General features: G+C 53.4%; 1 long non-coding RNA gene across 1 annotated transcript; it reads left to right on the top strand.

Moving 5' to 3' along the window:
- Positions 1-2343: 2343 nt before the first annotated feature.
- Positions 2344-4654, top strand: LOC103166907. The gene is made up of 3 exons (XR_003756709.1): positions 2344-2653; positions 3264-3406; positions 3782-4654. It is a non-coding gene; the product is annotated as an uncharacterized LOC103166907 (long non-coding RNA).
- The last annotated feature ends 12085 nt before the right edge of the window (positions 4655-16739 follow it).

The raw sequence follows: 16739 nt of genomic DNA, 5'->3' as shown, positions 1-16739 counted from the left end.
GGGCTGTTTTTGAAACGTTCATGCCCCTTGTCAGCCCCAGGTGAGCACACATCCAGTCATCATGTGCTCCCCCCCGCCGCCGCTTCCCTGCGCCTTGGTCCCCCCTCCACTGCCTTGCGTGCGCCTTGGTCCCCCCGCCCCGCCTTGGGGCTCCCCCCCCCTCGCCTTGCGTGCGCCTTGGGGCTCCCCCCCCCGCCTTGCGTGCGCCTTGGGGCTCCCCCCTCCCCGCCTTGCGTGCGCCTTGGGGCTCCCCCCTCCCCGCCTTGCGTGCGCCTTGGGGCTCCCCCCTCCCCGCCTTGCGTGCGCCTTGGGGCTCCCCCCTCCCCGCCTTGCGTGCGCCTTGGGGCTCCTCCTCCCCCCCGCCTTGCGTGCGCCTTGGGGCTCCCCCTCCCCCCCGCCTTGCGTGCGCCTTGGGGCTCCCCCTCCCCCCCGCCTTGCGTGCGCCTTGGGGCTCCCCCCCCCCCCCGCCTTGCGTGCGCCTTGGGGCTCCCCCCCCCCCCGCCTTGCGTGCGCCTTGGGGCTCCCCCCCCTCCCCGCCTTGCGTGCGCCTTGGGGCTCCCCCCCCTCCCCGCCTTGCGTGCGCCTTGGGGCTCCCCCCCCTCCCCGCCTTGCGTGCGCCTTGGGGCTCCCCCCCTCCCCGCCTTGCGTGCGCCTTGGGGCTCCCCCCCCTCCCCGCCTTGCGTGCGCCTTGGGGCTGCCCCCCCTCCCCGCCTTGCGTGCGCCTTGGGGCTCCCCCCCCCCCGCCTTGCGTGCGCCTTGGGGCTCCCCCTCCCCCCCGCCTTGCGTGCGCCTTGGGCCTCCCCCTCCTTGCGTGCGCCTTGGGGCTCCCCCTCCCCCCCGCCTTGCGTGCGCCTTGGGGCTCCCCCTCCCCCCCGCCTTGCGTGCGCCTTGGGGCTCCCCCTCCCCCCCGCCTTGCGTGCGCCTTGGGGCTCCCCCCTCCCCCCCGCCTTGCGTGCGCCTTGGGCCTCCTCCTCCCCCTCCTTGCGTGCGCCTTGGGCTGGGCCTCCTCCCCCCCCGCCTTGCGTGCGCCTTGGGCCTCCCCCCTCCCCCCCGCCTTGCGTGCGCCTTGGGGCTCCCCCCTCCCCCGCCTTGCGTGCGCCTTGGGGCTCCCCCCTCCCCCGCCTTGCGTGCGCCTTGGGGCCCCCGCCTTGTGTGCGTCTTGTGCTCTCTTCCCCTCCCTTGCGTGTGCCTTTTGCCCTCCTTCCCTCCCTTGTGTGCGTCTTTTTCAGTGGATTTAGCACTTTGGATCAGTCCCTGAAGCATCAGTATGGGAGTATCAGTGTGAGACCCCCGGGGCAGGATCCAAAACCCGTCGCATCGCCGGGAGAATGGTGGGACGACGGTATCATTTGTGTGCGTCTCATGGGATCTAAAACTGGAAGCCCCTCGAGCGGGATTGCGCCGACCTCAGTTGGCTGGCCAGGGACTTTCCTTTTCGAGCTTCTCGATCACTGTACCCCATGCTACGAGTCTCTTCTTCAACTCCCGTTCTAGCTCCCCAAAAGCCCAGGAATGAGTTGGGGTGCCGTAGCCCTACCCGTGTGCAATAGGCTATGAGTTTGCGGTGGAGAGGGAATGCATCTGTTACACTGTACTGTCCTGAGCGCTTACTGCAGTGCTCTGTGCTCGACGACTATGACACAGTGCGGTTGTAGTGGCAGAAAGAGTCACCAACAGCAATCATTGAGTACTTAATAGGGCCTGAACCCTGGGAGACTGAGTTGGAGCCTATTTTGCGGAAGAATTCCCGATGACTTCTCTCGCTGCTCGTCTTGGCACCTAATGAAATGGGTGTAATTTATTTCCATTAATGTCTGTCTTCCCCCTCTACAGGACAGTACAAGTGTAGAAGTGGGCAGAGAATATGTCGATTGTGATATCGTGCTCTGCTCGATGTAAGTGCCGGATAAATACGACCGACTGAAATAGGCCTCTAACCCCCATCCTGTTCGTCATATGGTATTCTGTCAAAGAGCCTTCATTAATCCCTTTTGCTGTCTTAGTGCACTACTGCTGCGCTTCACCGTCTGTACTGACTTAAGATGTGTTTTATGTACTCGTACTGCCCTTTCAAGCTTACCTGGGGTTCAGGGTGCACAGCTTCATGTACTGACCCTGCATATGCCATTGCACCAGTGTGTAACTCGATTTTAATGTCTTGGCACATAGACCGACAGCTTCTGGAGAGCAGGCGCCGTGTGTGCTCCGACGTGTTGAACTCTTTAAAGCATCTGTACCTTGTTCCAGAGTCAGTGCTTCCCACCTCTAGACTGTTAACTTGTTGTTGGCAGGGCCCTTGCCTGTCGTTCTATTGTACTCTCCCAAGGTATATAGCAAGCACAGTGCTCTGCACGTGGAGGTCAAATACAATCAACTGGCTGACTTAGGTTGTAAGCTCCCAGTGGGCAGAGGCTGTGTCACCCCTGCAAAGAGGGTGCTTAATGGGTTATGGTCTTTCTCAAGGCTGACCAAATTTGGGGGTCAGCTTCCCCAGTGGGACTCTACCATTGCAGTGGAGGCGAAGTGGGGGTGAAGACCCACACCGGTACTGGTAAGTGTTGAGGGACTTGGCTGCGTGAGGAGAAAAGGCAGAAATCCGGTTCTTTTAGCCCCCCACCCCCTGGAGAAGTTTCTTGGGCAATCCTGCTTAGAGGTAAGACTCTGGGGAACTGGGTATGTGGGTGTGGGGGGGGGGAAGGGCTCCACAGGGGCAAGACTGGAGCCGTGGGAAACCCAGACTGCCTGGGGTGTCTAAGCCACCCAGGGTCTCCCCTGCAGGACCTCTGCGTGGCAGCTGCTCTGTCCTATGTTGGTGCCTCTCTGTCTTGCGGGGGGGGTTTCTCTTGTGCTCGCTTCTCTGTCGCTCTCATTCCTCGCTCGCTTTCTCTCTCTCCTTTTTTTTTCATTTCTCTCTCTCTCTCTCTCGTGCTTTCTCTCTCGCGCGCGTTCTCTCTCTCTCGTGTGCTCTCTCTCGCGTGCATGTGTTCTCTTTCACGCACGCTCTTTTTTTCTCTCTCTCTCTCGCTCTCTCTCTCGCTCTTTTTCTCTCTCACATTCTCTCTCGCTCTTTCGCTCGCTCTCGCTCTTTCGCTCTTGCTCGCTCTTTCTCTCTCTCTTTGTCACACTCGCTGTCTCGCTCGCTCTTTCTCTCTTGCTTGCTCTTTATCTCTCTCTTTCTCTCTCTCTTTCTCTGTCCCCCCCCCCCCCCGACTCAAGTGGGGGGGGAGGCGAGTGCCCTGAGACCTGATCAGGTGTATCCTTAGGACCAAGGAAGAAGCCTGAGCCCCAGATGCATCATGGGAGAAGCAGCCTCCCCGAGAACATCTTGGTGCGGACAGGAGGAGGTGTTGTACCCCAAACCCCGGACTCTTGGAGCTGTGTTTGGGACAAATGGGAGGAATCAAGGGTAGGTATTGAGCATTACACTAAGTGCTTGAGGCAGTATAGTGAAGGGATCCTTACCCCCCCCAACACACACACACACACACCCACATACATACCCATGATCCACTGTGTCCCTACAGTTCACAAATGGGAGCATTGCCCAAGTCCCACGTGGCATGGTAGTGACCCCTGACTAGGCTCCGACCCAACCTCCAACTTCCTGTTCCTTGGCTGGAGGCCTGGGCTCCTTAGGGGAGACCCATTCAGCCTCCTCTTCTCTTCTGTCTCTCGCTCTGTCCTCCCCCGTCCATTTCCCAACTGCGACTGTTTGGTGTTCTTCCCACGGGTAGCCTGTGGCACACCTTTTCAGCCTACCAATGGTCACATCCATCCCCAGGAAGCCACAGCCCGGACCTGCACCGGACCTGCACCGGACCATCTGCCCCCGTGCAGAGTGGAGGACAAACCGGCTCCTCATGGGATGCCATGGACATTGCGCCGGCCCCGCTATTTGGGAGTCGCCTGGCACCAGCCTGCTGCCACCGGGCCACTTTCCCACCCCCCCCTTCGCCTCCTACCCCACCTTCCCCCTCAGCCCCTAACTGTATCCCCTCCCTCCAGACAATGCCATTTCCTTTGGTGGTCAAGGGTCAAACGTTGCATCATGGGTGCCACACGAATCTCTGGCAATTCCTAGACGTGATGGATGTGCGTGTGTCTCTGGTGTGAGAACGAGGGCCGGGACCAGAGCAGGGTGAGAGGGGCCACCCCTCTTTGGAGGGGGAGATGGGTTCTGGAAAGAGGGGTCTAGAGTTCTGGACAGGTATTCCGAGGACGGACTTCAAGACCAGGTGTGAAGTCGCCTGGGGCCCTTAATTCTATAGTCAGTGTGGCTTCCTCCAGGTCTGGTCCACTGGGAGTTATCTGCCCAGCTCTGGCTTCAAGAGTACAGACTCGCTTTCCCGGCCGAGGGGGGTGCCCCTGGGGGAGCGGGGTACAGGGACAGCAGTAGTTAAGGGTATGTGGGTCTATCTGTATGTGTGTGTGTGACTGCCATGTGTCATCCATCCCTCCTGGAGGAGCCAAATGGCGGGGGGGGCAGGGGGAATAGGAGCAAATTCTAGAGTGGGAAGATGCAAAATGATTTTCCCCACTGCCGCACGGGAGGAAATGGCACAGTCTGGCCCCCTCCTCCCCTCCCTTTCCCCTTGCCTGCCTGGGCTCTATAAGGCCAAATGTATCTGGAATAAAATGTCTAGCTTCTGCATCACTCCTTAGTCACCTTGAGCCAGTGGCAGGTGGCTCTGCCCCATAGGAGGGTTATAAGTTGAGGGTACCAGCTGTGTTCTCAGAGCAGGAGCCATGCCACCAGTTTCTGACTTACAGACTGACATCATCGCACCCTCACTCCTCTCTCCCCACTACTAGATCTCATTCCTTCAGTCTCACCAAGGCAGGGTAAAGGGGTTAGAAGCTTGAGAGTTCAAGAGGTGGTAATGATCCCCTTTTTCTCCTCCTTTCTCCCTCTTGCCAGCCTGCTGGGCTGTAGAGGAATGGCCCACAAGAGTGTGGCTTCCTCTGATGGGATAATCTCAGATTTATCCCTTCCCCTGTCAAATTTGTCAGGCTGGGCTAGGGTGGGAGGGCAGGACCCTCTAGGCCCAAGAACCAGGGAGAGGACAGCACAGTGTTGGGTTGGGCAGGGGCTTAGACTGGAGGTTATCCCTGATTGCACCATCCACTGAATGAGTCAGTCAGTTGTACTTAAGTGAGTTGGTGTGTGACCTTATGGGTGTTTCTCAACCTCCCTGGATCTCTGCTTTCCCATCCCTGTCTTTCTAATAATAATCACAATAACTGTTGTTAAGCACTTACAAAGTTTTAGAGTACCTGTCACTTATATTCATGCCTGTCTTGCTGCTCTAGTCTGTAAGCTCTTTGGGAGCAGTGAATGTGACTACTATGGTTGATTGTAATAATAATTGGGGTATGTGCAAAGTGCTTACCAGCTGTCAGGCCGTGCCCCAGGCCCGGGGCTAGGTCCGAGACAAATTGGACATGGTCCCTAGCCCACACAGGGCCCACAGTCTACATCACTCTTTTCCCAAGCAGGCAATTAAGGCAACTATAGAAGATAAGTGCCAAGGCCACTTGGCAGAGCAGGGATGAATTAATTGTGGCCTTTGTTAAAATACCCCCCCTCCCCCCCACCCCCGCCAGGTGCCAGGCAGTGTTCTGAGCGGGGTGGGGGGTGGAAAATTAAGAATCAGGTTGGATACATTCCCCGGGCTGGGCACACACCCATGTAAATACACTCATTTTATTTTAGTGTCCACCTCCCCCACTAGCATGTAAGACTCTTGAGACTAGGGATTGTGTCTACCCGCTTTCTTGCACTCTTCCAAGAGCTTAGTAAAGGGGTCTGTGTAAAATAAACTCTCGATTATCCATTCAATCCTATTCAGTGATCCCTTACTGGGGCTAGAGCAGTGTACTCAGCACTCGGAAAGTACAGTACTGCAATAAAGAGACAATCCCTTCCCACAACGAGCTCACCTTCTAGAGGTGGGGTGAGAGGTGTCAGTACAAATAGATAAGTATCTGTCATTTTAAGTGCCCTGGGCCAGGGAGATGGGGGAAGAGTAAAGGGAGCAAGTCAGGGTGATGCAGATGTGAGTGGAAGATAAGGAAAAGGGGGCTTAATCTGATAAACCCTCTTGGAGGAGATGTGCTTTCAGTAAGGCTTTGAAGGGAGGTGGTTGGGGGGCGGGAGGGCAAGAGAAGAGGAAGTGTCTGGCAGATTAGAGGAGGAAGGGCATTCCAGAGGAAGGACATGAGCAAAGGGTTAGTGGCAAGACAGGTGAGATGGAGACACAGTGAGAAGGTTAGCACTGGAGGAGCGAAGTGAGCGGGCTGCATTGTAGAAGAGAGAAGCAAGGTGAGAGAGGAGAGGGCAAGGGAATGGAGTGTTTTAAAGCCCATGGGGAGGAGTTTTTGAGATGGAGGTGAATAGGCAACCACTGGAGATTTTTGAGGAGGGGCTTGAGGGATCCTGAACATTTCTTTAGAAAGATATCTGGGGCAGCGGAGCAAAGTATGGACTGAAGTGGGGAGAGGCAGGAGATCAGAATGGAGGCTATTGGAGTAGCCTAGATGAATTTCCCATGTGCCCTCTAGAGGAGTGTCCAGTCTGCCAGGCCAAACCATCCTTCTCTAGTTAAGGTCGGGGTAGAAGAGAGGAAATGGAAATCTGTTGAGAAACCAGTTGGCTCTCACCCCCTCCTGCATAATAATAATAATAATAAGCGCGGTGGCGTAAAGAAGCAGCATGGCTTAGGGGAAAGAGCTAGGGTTGAGGAGCTGGAGAATGTGGGTTCTAATCCCTGCTTTTCTACTTGCCTGCTGTGTGAATTCAGGCAAGCCACTTAACTTCTCTGTGCCTCAGTTACCTCAATTGTAAAAGGGGGATTAAGACTGTAAGCCCCATGTGGGACATGGACTAGGTCCCACTTGATTATCTTGTTATCTATCCCAGAACTTATTACAGTCCCTGGCACATAATAAAATACTTAACAAATACCATAAAAAAGAAGGCAGAACAGGTATTGAATACCTATCCTACAGATTAAAAAAATTGAGGCACAGAGTGGCTTAGTCACTTAACCCAAGTTTGCACAGCAGGCGAGTGGGAGAAGCAGGATTAGAACCCAGCTCTTCTGACTCCCAGATCACCCCTCTCTCCACTAGTTGGCCTGGCTTTCCACTATCTCTGACAGGAATGGCCTCTCTCAGGTGAATTTTCAGCTTTCTGCATTCCAAGGGGGATGGAACTGGGCCTCAGAGCTCCTTTTCCCAGCAGGCTTAATTTCTGGAGAGGATTCTAGTGGCTTTCTAGTGGGGCCTGGATCTTCCACTCCCCCCCGCCCCCCCCCCGTGCCCCATTCCCCACCGGTGCCCCTCCCAGCCACTAGTCTGTCCCACACCTCTGTGAGAATTGGCCAGGGAAGCCAGGCTGTGGTGAAAATGGGGGGGAATCTTTCCAGCTCTGGGTTTCTGGCTGGACACTAGACTGTAAGCTCCTTGTGGGTGGAGAATGGGTCTGTTCATTGTTGTGCTCTCCCAAGGGCTTAGTACAGTGTTTTGCATGCAATAGACAATAAATACGATTAAATAAATGATTGTGTGAATAAAAATTGTGGGCAGAAAACCTGTCCACTGAGTCTTATTATATTGTATTCTCCCAAGCACTTAGTACAGTGCTCTGCACAGAGTAAACACTCAGTAAATACAAGTGATTGAGGAAGACCTTCCAAGAATAACTCAATCAAAGAGTACTCAGGAGGGAGACTGAGGTATTAAATCCATGCCAGGGTCGAGAGCCCCTCAGGGTTGCACCTGGAGAGCTTCCAGTACCCTACCAGTCTCGGCTATGGGAGGGAGAGTCAAACAGAGGCCTACCCATTGCATTCCTAGTTCGGGCAGTGGCTAGCGAGTGGCAGGCAATCTGTTACAAGTGAAAACTCCCCCATGCTGGGCAGCAGCTGCAAGGGAGAGAGTCGAGGGTGGAGACTCAAGTTGACTGTGTGGAAGGGGGCAACGGTAAACCACTACTGTATTTTTACCAAGAAAACGCTAGGGAGACTCTAATAAGAACGATTGCAGATGGAAGTGGAGCATTCCGGGAGACAGATGTGTCCATGGCGTCGCTTTGGGTCGGAGAGGACTTGTCGGCATTAGACAAGACCAAGGTCTTCAAGGGCAGACCTGCTGCTTCCAGGCAAGGGTTAAGTGAATGGGATGTCTCACAGGTGCTACCGCTCTGAAGCTCCTCCCACTAGATTGCCTGCAGTACTCTCAGCTGGGTGACTGAGGGCTCAGCAAGTCGTAACACTGTTTTCTCTGAGGGAAGCTGAGCAGGTAAGTGGAGACCACTGCCTTTAACACAGTTTCTTGTGGTCAAACCCCATTCTCCTCCTCAACCCTCCAGGGTGGATCACCCCTAGACAGGAACCTGAAAATTTGGCTTGTTTTTCTCAGGCAGCATCACCTACTGCATCATCTATCTTGCCTTAGAATCGAGGGTGGGATCGTTCTGTTTTGACTTATATCTAAGACAGTTTTTTTCCCAAGTTGTGGAAAGATGAATCCAAGGGCATCTCACCCAGGTCACAAAATCCTGAGGAAAAAAGGCATTGTTAGACGCTTTGGTAAACACAGAGTTGTGTTTCTAAGTGTCTCTCTGTGCAGTGACACAACTGTTGAAGAGCAGTCAGTTGTAAAGGGAATCGTGAGGCCAGGGCCATTGAGTTGTAAGGTTGAAGGGGGTCTATTGTTGCATGTCCAAGTGTAGTTAAAGTGAGGAGATGGAGGAAATGAAGTGACTCTGTGAAGTTTTGGAAATGTTAACTCCTCTGTGTTTCCTCATGTGGCGGGCAGCCGTGCCGGGCGGTGGTGTACTAACACGGTGGGTTCCCCCGGGAGGAAACAAACTGGATGTGATGTGACGTCTGTTTCAAATACTGGAACCCCCCACCTTAGTCCATGGAACGCCTAGAGCAGTGTGGTTTAGCGGGTAGAGCGCAGTCCTGGCATTCCGAAGGACCTGGCTCTCATCCTGGCTCCACCGTGGGTCTGCTGAGTGGCATGAGTGGAGCAAATCACTTGGCTTCTCTGGGCTTCATTTACCTCTTCTCTAAAACAGCAGTTAAGACCGTGAACCCCACGTGGGACGGGGACTGTGACAGATCTGGTTAACTTGTGTCTACCCCAGCGCTGAATACAGTGCCTGGTGTGTATTAAGTGCTTAACAGATACCAGTTTATTTTCTTAAAAACAAAGCTGAGTCTAAGGGCCACGTTCCTCATGAGGTCGACTTAGGATACTGCCCACATTCCTCCAAGCAGCCTTCCCTGACTAGGCCCTCCTTTTCTCATGTCCCTCTCCCTTCTGCGTCACCCTGTCTTGCTTCCTTCATGGTTCACCCCCTTCCAGTCCCACAGCACTTAACGTCCATATCTTTAATGGAGGTATTTATTTTCCTGTCTGTCTCCGCTCTAGACTCTAAGCTCTCTGTTAGGTAGGGAATGTGTCAGTTTATTGTTATACTGTACTCTCCCTAGTCCTTAGTCCAGTGCTCTGCACACAGTGATCCCTCACCACATATCATATATAATGTGGCTCAGTGGAAAAAGCCCAGGCTTGGGAGTCAGAGGTCATGGGTTCAAATCCCAGCTCTGCCACTTGTCAGCTGTGTGACTGTGGGCAAGTCACTTAACTTCTCTGTGCCTCAGTTACCTCATTTGTAAAAATGGGGATCAAGACTGTGAGCCTTATGTGGGACAACCTGATTACCCTGTATCTACCCCAGTGCTTAGAACAGTGCTCTGCACCTAGTAAAGCGCTTAACAAATACCAACATTATTATACGACTGAACGAACGAATGAATACCTCTGTGAAGCTGAACCTGTGCGCTCATCCAGTGAATTCTCCCTGCTGGCCACACCCCCAAATCAGAGTGTTCTTCCGGATGGGTGCCCTTTGGATACTGCTTAAGGGCCCCTAGCAGACATGGAACAGCTGCTCTGTCGGTCCTGTCAAAGGAATTTATTCAGCTCTTACTGTGCTGCAGAGCAGTGTACTAAGGCCTTGGGGCAGTACAACAAAATGAGCAGACATGTTACTTGCCCTTAAAGAGCTTGCATTCTAGAGGGGAATCTACTATTACTACTTTTGGGAACTACTGTCCCACAGTAGTTCATTTCTGCTCCCCTGGATTTCATAATAAAGTTGGTATTTGTTAAGTGCTTACTATGTACCAAGCACTGTTCTAAGCGCTGGAGTAGATACAAAGTAATTGGGTTGTCCTACATGGGGCTCACAGTCTTCATCCCCATTTTACTGATGAGGTTACTGAGGCACAGAGAAGTTAAATGACTTGCCCAAGGTCACACAGCTAAGTGGCAGCAGCATTCAAACCCAGGATCTCTGACTCCCAAGCCCGTGCTCTTTCCACTAAGCCACGCTGCTTCTCTAGCCACGCTGAGAGTAGAGCCTCCTTTTGTCTTTCAGAGGTGGAGAACACAGCTGCTTATTTCAGGGGAGTGAAGCCCTACATACACTTTCCTTTTCTTTTTTTGGTACTTGCTAAGCTATTTCTGTGTACCAGGCACTGTACTAAGCCTTGGGGTAGACACGAGCTATTCACATTGGGCCAAGTCCTTGTCCCACATGGGGCTCACAGTCTCAATCCCCATTTTACAGATGAAGTAACAGAGGCACAGAGAAGTGAAGTGACTCACCTGAAGTCACACAGCAGGCAAGTGTTGGAGCCAAGATTAGAATCTAAGTCCTTCTGACTCCCAGGCCTGGGCGCTCTCCTCTAGGCCACGCTGCTTCCACTGCAGGCATCGAGATGAAGGGAACGGAACTGGAGGCCCACCCGCTCAGCGGGTGTGTCCAATTGGGCGGGGGGCTCCTCGGGTGAACCCCGTCATGGTTCTGCTCCTCTCTTCCACACCTTCTGGAACGGGGAATTCACTGCAGATGTCCCACATCTGCTCCTTTGGTCAACCATATTCATCAGTGGTACTTACTGAGCACTTACTGTGTGCCAAGCACTGTAACAATAATAATAATTATGGTATTTAAGGGCTTACTATGTGTTCGGTGCTGTACTAAGCTCCGGGGTTGGGCACAGTCGTCCCACAAGGGGCTCACAGTTTCGATCCCCATTTTACAGATGAGCTAAGTGAGTCACAGCCAAGGGAAGTGACCTGCCCAAGGTCTCACAGCAGACAAGTCACAGAGCTGGGCTTGGGAGAGTGCAATGCGACCGAGTCGGCAGATCCGTTCCCGGCCTGCAACGAGCTAGGATCAGGTGCGGGAAACGGAAGGGACGGTGACGAGCCCTCGGTGGGTTGAAGAATGCAGTTTTAGATGTCCAGGCTAGATGGGAGTGCGATGGGAGTGTGAGATGCAGCACGGCCTAGTGAATAGAGCACGGGCCCGGGCATCAGAAGGCCCTAGGTGCTAATCCCGGCTCTGCTGCTCGTCTGCTGGAGAAGCAGCGTGGCTCAGTGGATAGAGCCTGGGCTTGGGAGTCAGAGGTCATGGGTTCGAATCCCAGCTCTGCCACTTGTCAGCTGGGTGACTGTGGGCAAGTCACTTAACTTCTCTGTGCCTCAGTTACCTCATCTGTAAAATGGGGATTAACTGTGAGCCTCACGTGGAACAACCTGATTACCCTGTATCTACCCCAGCGCTTAGAACAGTGTTCTGCACATAGTAAGCACTTAACAAATACCAACATTATTATTATTAACAAATACCAACATTATTATTATTGTTATTATCTCGGGCAAAGCACTTAACTTCTCTGTGCATCGGTTACCTCATCCGTATAATGGGGATTAAAACTGTAAGCCCTATGGGGGACAGGAACTATTTCCAACCCAATTTACCTTGTATTTATCCCAGCAATCAGTAAAGGGCCCGGCACATAATAAGCACTTAACAAATACCACAATTGTCATCATTACAGTCATCTCGTCGTTTGATCCACGGGAGGGTGGAAGACATGTTGTTGGGGCCAGATGACCAGGGGGCAGATCGGACCGTCTCTCTTCCTCTCTACAGAGGCCACTCGACGCATCTCCCCAGCTGGCAGACTCTGTTCCTGCGGCGTGGACACAGTAAGGTTCATTCATTCATTCATTCATTCATTCATTCATTCATTCAATAGTATTTATTGAGCGCTTACTATGTGCAGAGCACTGTACTAAGCGCTTGGAATGAACAAGTCGGCAACAGATAGAGACAGTCCCTGCCATTTGACGGGCTTACAGTCTAATCGGGGGAGACGGACAGACAAGAACAATGGCAATAAATAGAGTCAAGGGGAAGAACATCTCGTAAAAACAATGGCAACTGAATAGAATCAAGGCGATGTACATTTCATTAACAAAATAAATAGGGTAATGAAAATATATACAGTTGAGCGGGCGAGTACAGTGCTGAGGGGATGGGAAGGGAGAGGGGGAGGAGCAGAGGGAAATGGGGGGATAAGAGGTTTAAGCTGCGCAGAGGTGAAGGGGGGGTGGTAGAGGGAGTAGAGGGAGAAGAGAAGTCTGGGAACGCCTCTTGGAGGAGGTGAGTTTTAAGTAGGGTTTTGAAGAGGGAAAGAGAATCAGTTTGGCGGAGGTGAGGAGGGAGGGCGTTCCAGGACCGCAGGAGGACGTGGCCCAGGGGTCGACGGCGGGTTAGGCGAGGCCGAGGGACGGTGAGGAGGTGGGTGGCAGAGGAGCGGAGCGTGCGGGGAGGGCGGTAGAAAGAGAGAAGGGAGGAGAGGTAGGAAGGGGCAAGGTAACGTAGAGCCTTGAAGCCTAGAGTGAGGAGTTTTTGTCTGGAGCGGAGGTCGATAGGCAACCACTGGAGTTGTTTAAGAAGGGGAGTGACATGCCCAGATCGTTTCTGCAGGAAGATGAGCCGGGCAGCGGAGTGAAGAATAGACCAGAGCAGGGCGAGAGAGGAGGAAGGGAGGTCAGAGAGAAGGCTGACACAGTAGTCTAGCCGGGATATAACGAGAGCCCGTAGCAGTAAGGTAGCCGTTTGGGTGGAGAGAAAAGGGCGGATCTTGGCGATATGGTAAAGGTGAAACCGGCAGGTCTCGGTAACGGATAGGATGTGTGGGGTGAATGAGAGAGATGAGTCAAGGATGACACCGAGATTGCGGGCCCGAGAGACGGGAAGGATGGTCGTGCCATCCACGGTGATAGGGAAGTCTGGGAGAGGACCGGGTTTGGGAGGGAAGATGAGGAGCTCAGTCTTGCTCGTGTTGAGTTTTAGGTGGCGGGCCGACATCCAGGTGGAGACATCCCGGAGGCAGGAGGAGATGCGAGCCTGAAGGGAGGGGGCGAGGACGGGGCGAAGATGTAGATCTGCGTGTCATCTGCGTAGAGATGGTAGTCAAAGCCGTGAGAGCGAATGCGTTCTCCAAGGGAGTGAGTGTAAATGAAGAACAGAAGAGGGCCAAGAACTGACCCTTGAGGAACTCCAACAGTTAAAGCATGGGAGGGGAAGGAGGCGCCAGCGAAGGAGACCGAGAATGACTGGCCAGAGAGGTAAGAGGAGAACCGGGAGAGGACAGAGTCCGTGAAGCCCAGGTGAGATAAGGTATGGAGGAGGAGGGGATGGGCGACAGTGTCAAAGGCAGCAGAGAGGTCAAGGACGATTAGAATGGAGTAGGAGCCATTGGATTTGGCAAGAAGGAGGTCATGGATGACCTTAGAGAGAGCAGTCTCGGTAGAGTGGAGGGGACGGAAGCCAGATTGGAGGGGGTCTAGGAGAGAATGGGAGTTAAGGAATTCTAAGCATCGATTGTAGACGACTCGTTCTAGGATTTTGGAAAGGAAGGGTAGTAGGGAGATAGGGCGATAACTGGAGGGGGAAGTGGGATCAAGAGCGGGTTTTTTTAGGATGGGGGAGTTGTGGGCATGTTTGAAGGCAGAGGGGAGGGAGCCATTGGAGATTGAGTGTTAAAAATAGAAGTTAAGGAAGGGAGGAGGGCAGGGTTGATGGTTTTAATAAGGTGAGAGGGAATGGGGTCCGAGGCGCAGGTGGAGGGGGTGGCACTTGCGAGGAGGGAGGAGATCTCCTCTGAGGATACTGCAGGGAAGGATGGGAAAGTAGGGGAGAGGGTTGGTGCGGGGGAGGGGAGAGGCGGAGGGGTGACTTTGGGGAGCTCGACCTGATTGTGTTGATTTTCGTGAGGAAATAGGTGGCCAGATCATTGGGGGTCAGAGATGGGGGAGGGGGAGGAACAGGGGGCCTAAGGAGAGAGTTAAAGGTCCGGAACAATCGGCGGGGTCCGTCCCCAGATTCATCCTGCTGTCGACGGATGGAGCCAGAGGCTGCACTGCCATGCGAAAGAGAAGGTGGTGTCTGGGTCTATTTTGCGTACTTGATGGGGTTACCCTGAGGAGAAGAAGAGTGAGGAGGGGGGGAATCCCTTTCTTGGGAAGGAGGCTGATTCTGGAAACAGGGGCCGGGGCTCTGGGCGGGGAACTGGTTCCGTCTGAATTGACCCTGTCACCGAGGAGGTGACCATAGTTCTGTAGAGCGATCAAACCTCTTTGCGCTCAAAGCCCTGTGTGCAGATCCTCAGTCTTGGGAAAAGAGACCTTTCCATGACTGACGGTGGTTTCCTCTTGGGAAGAGTGTCGCAGGGGCGGGCAGGGAGAGAAGAGGTGCAGAGTGAGGAGTAAAGCAGAGACTGTGACTGTGTCCACTCCATCCCCCTTTCTGAGAGGCAGGACCATGGGGTCTTTATTATGAAGCAATCAGCAGAGGGGTTGATTGGGGAATGCAGGGAGCAGAGAAGAAAGGCATTGTATGGGAAACAGATCCCTGTCCAGTCTGCAGCCTTGCTGGGTATCTCGGGCCCCAGGAGTACTGACAATTGTGAGAGTCTCTGGGGGACCACTGTTAAGTGTGGGGCGGAATGTAGCAGTTTAGCAGTCAGGTTTTGCCTGTACACACGTCCTTCCTGAGGAAACCAGTTTGGGGGAGTTTGCCCGGGGTGGAGTGCAATAAAGAAGAAACTGCATTGTCTGCAAATCTTTCTTTCTTTCTTTCTCTTTTCTTCCTTCCTCTTCTTCTTCTTCCCAGCTCTGAGATCACTGGTTTTCCTCGATGACTACGGGAGAGACTCAGTGGTTGTTCAAGGCACCTCCATGATCTGAAGTCCCATTGTCATGCAGAGAGGGCACCGGTCGTATTTTCAGATCTGGGGGCGGGGAGCGGGTAGGGAAGACCCCTGACCCCACGGAGAGATGGAACTATGCTACCACTCCAGTGGGAAGGGTTTTCGTGTAGGTGTGTGCATTCACATGAACAGTAGGGTTAAGTCTTGGGGGGAGAAGGGTTAGGTGGGGGCTGCCGTTCTGTGTTCACAGGTCGGTTCTGGAAAAAAGAGGTCTGGACTTTGTGCAGGTTGCTGCCTTTGTCATGACTGTGGGACCGAGAAGAAGCAGGGCCGTTAATTCTACGGATGGGTCACACCTTCCTGCAGCCAGTGTGCCATCAGCAAGGTCACCCTGCAAACCCCCAGCCCCCGGAGAAGGGACTGGACTGGGCCTGTTGGTGGTGGCTTCCGCGAGGTCGGACTAGTGTTGGGAGGAAGTAAGACAAGGGTGGCATAGGAAGGCCCACGCCATTCTTCTCTGAGAAGCAGAGCTGTGCAAATTCCTATCCAAGTCCAGATCAGCAGAGGTGTGGGTGGGGAGGAGCAGATCAGGGTTTTGTACTGAAAATTGGCTTGGATAGTTGTGCTGGACTTGCAGTCTTTGAAGAATGAGCCCTTCCTGATCTAACAGGGCTGGGATTCTGAGGTGAGGGAAGCCGAGTATTAACAGGGCAGAGTGTAACACTCTCTTGAGCTGTGGTGGTCTGTCTGTACACTTAAACTCACCTGAGAATAGCATCAGTGTTTGGGGTGAGGTGGGGTAGTGGCAGGGGGGAAGTGCTTCCAAAAAACCAACAAGAACAATAACAACAAAAAGGTGGTCTGTAATCTCCCTCTGGTTCTCCAGCTTAGAGACCATTGAGTCTGCTGGAGACTGAGGAGTTTAGCCACAGAGGGCAGGATAGAGTAGCCAGGACACTGAATTGTTCACTAATCCTCATGTGTATTTTCAGGCCAGGTTCCACTACTCCCGATAATATTCAGCCATGACTGGCGGGGAAGCTCCAGGAACACCTCGCTTCCATCAGACCCATGTTCCAGACTCTACTGTTCTCTACTCAGGGGAGGGCTTGGTGATGAGTCACAGATCTCTCCCTGCACTGGATCTGTGTCCCGTTGGGTCAGATGTAGACAGGAGTCCCACAGCACCAACACCCTGCAGCACAAACACGGAAAAGGAGGACTCAAGTGAGAACCGGACCAGCTATTACTCTCCAAACAGTGGCTGATTAACCCCTCTCCCTGGTCTTGAGGACCATCCCATTGCAGTGTGGATACAGTTAAATCAATTCTCACATTTCCTCCACCCTGGAGATCTAGAACTGGGAGACATGTGCGTGGCTCAGTGGAAAGAGCATGGGCTTTGGAGTCAGAGGTGTCATGAGTTCGAATCCCAGCTCTGCCACTTGTCAGCTGTGTGACTGTGGGCAAGTCACTTAACTTCTCTGTGCCTCAGTTACCTCAACTGTAAAATGGGGATTAAGACTGTGAGCCCCATGTGGGACCACCTGATTCCCCTGTGTCTACCCCAGCGCTTAGAACAGTGCTCTGCACATAGTAAGCGCTTAACAAATACCAACATTATTATTATTATTACATGTGGCCACTGTAAAA

The sequence above is a fragment of the Ornithorhynchus anatinus genome, unplaced genomic scaffold, assembly GCF_004115215.2.
Source record: "Ornithorhynchus anatinus isolate Pmale09 unplaced genomic scaffold, mOrnAna1.pri.v4 scaffold_79_arrow_ctg1, whole genome shotgun sequence".
In the NCBI taxonomy this organism is placed as follows: Eukaryota; Metazoa; Chordata; class Mammalia; order Monotremata; family Ornithorhynchidae; genus Ornithorhynchus; species Ornithorhynchus anatinus.
The sequence above is the reverse complement of the archived record's forward strand: the minus strand, read 5'-3'. Positions and strand labels throughout refer to the sequence as shown.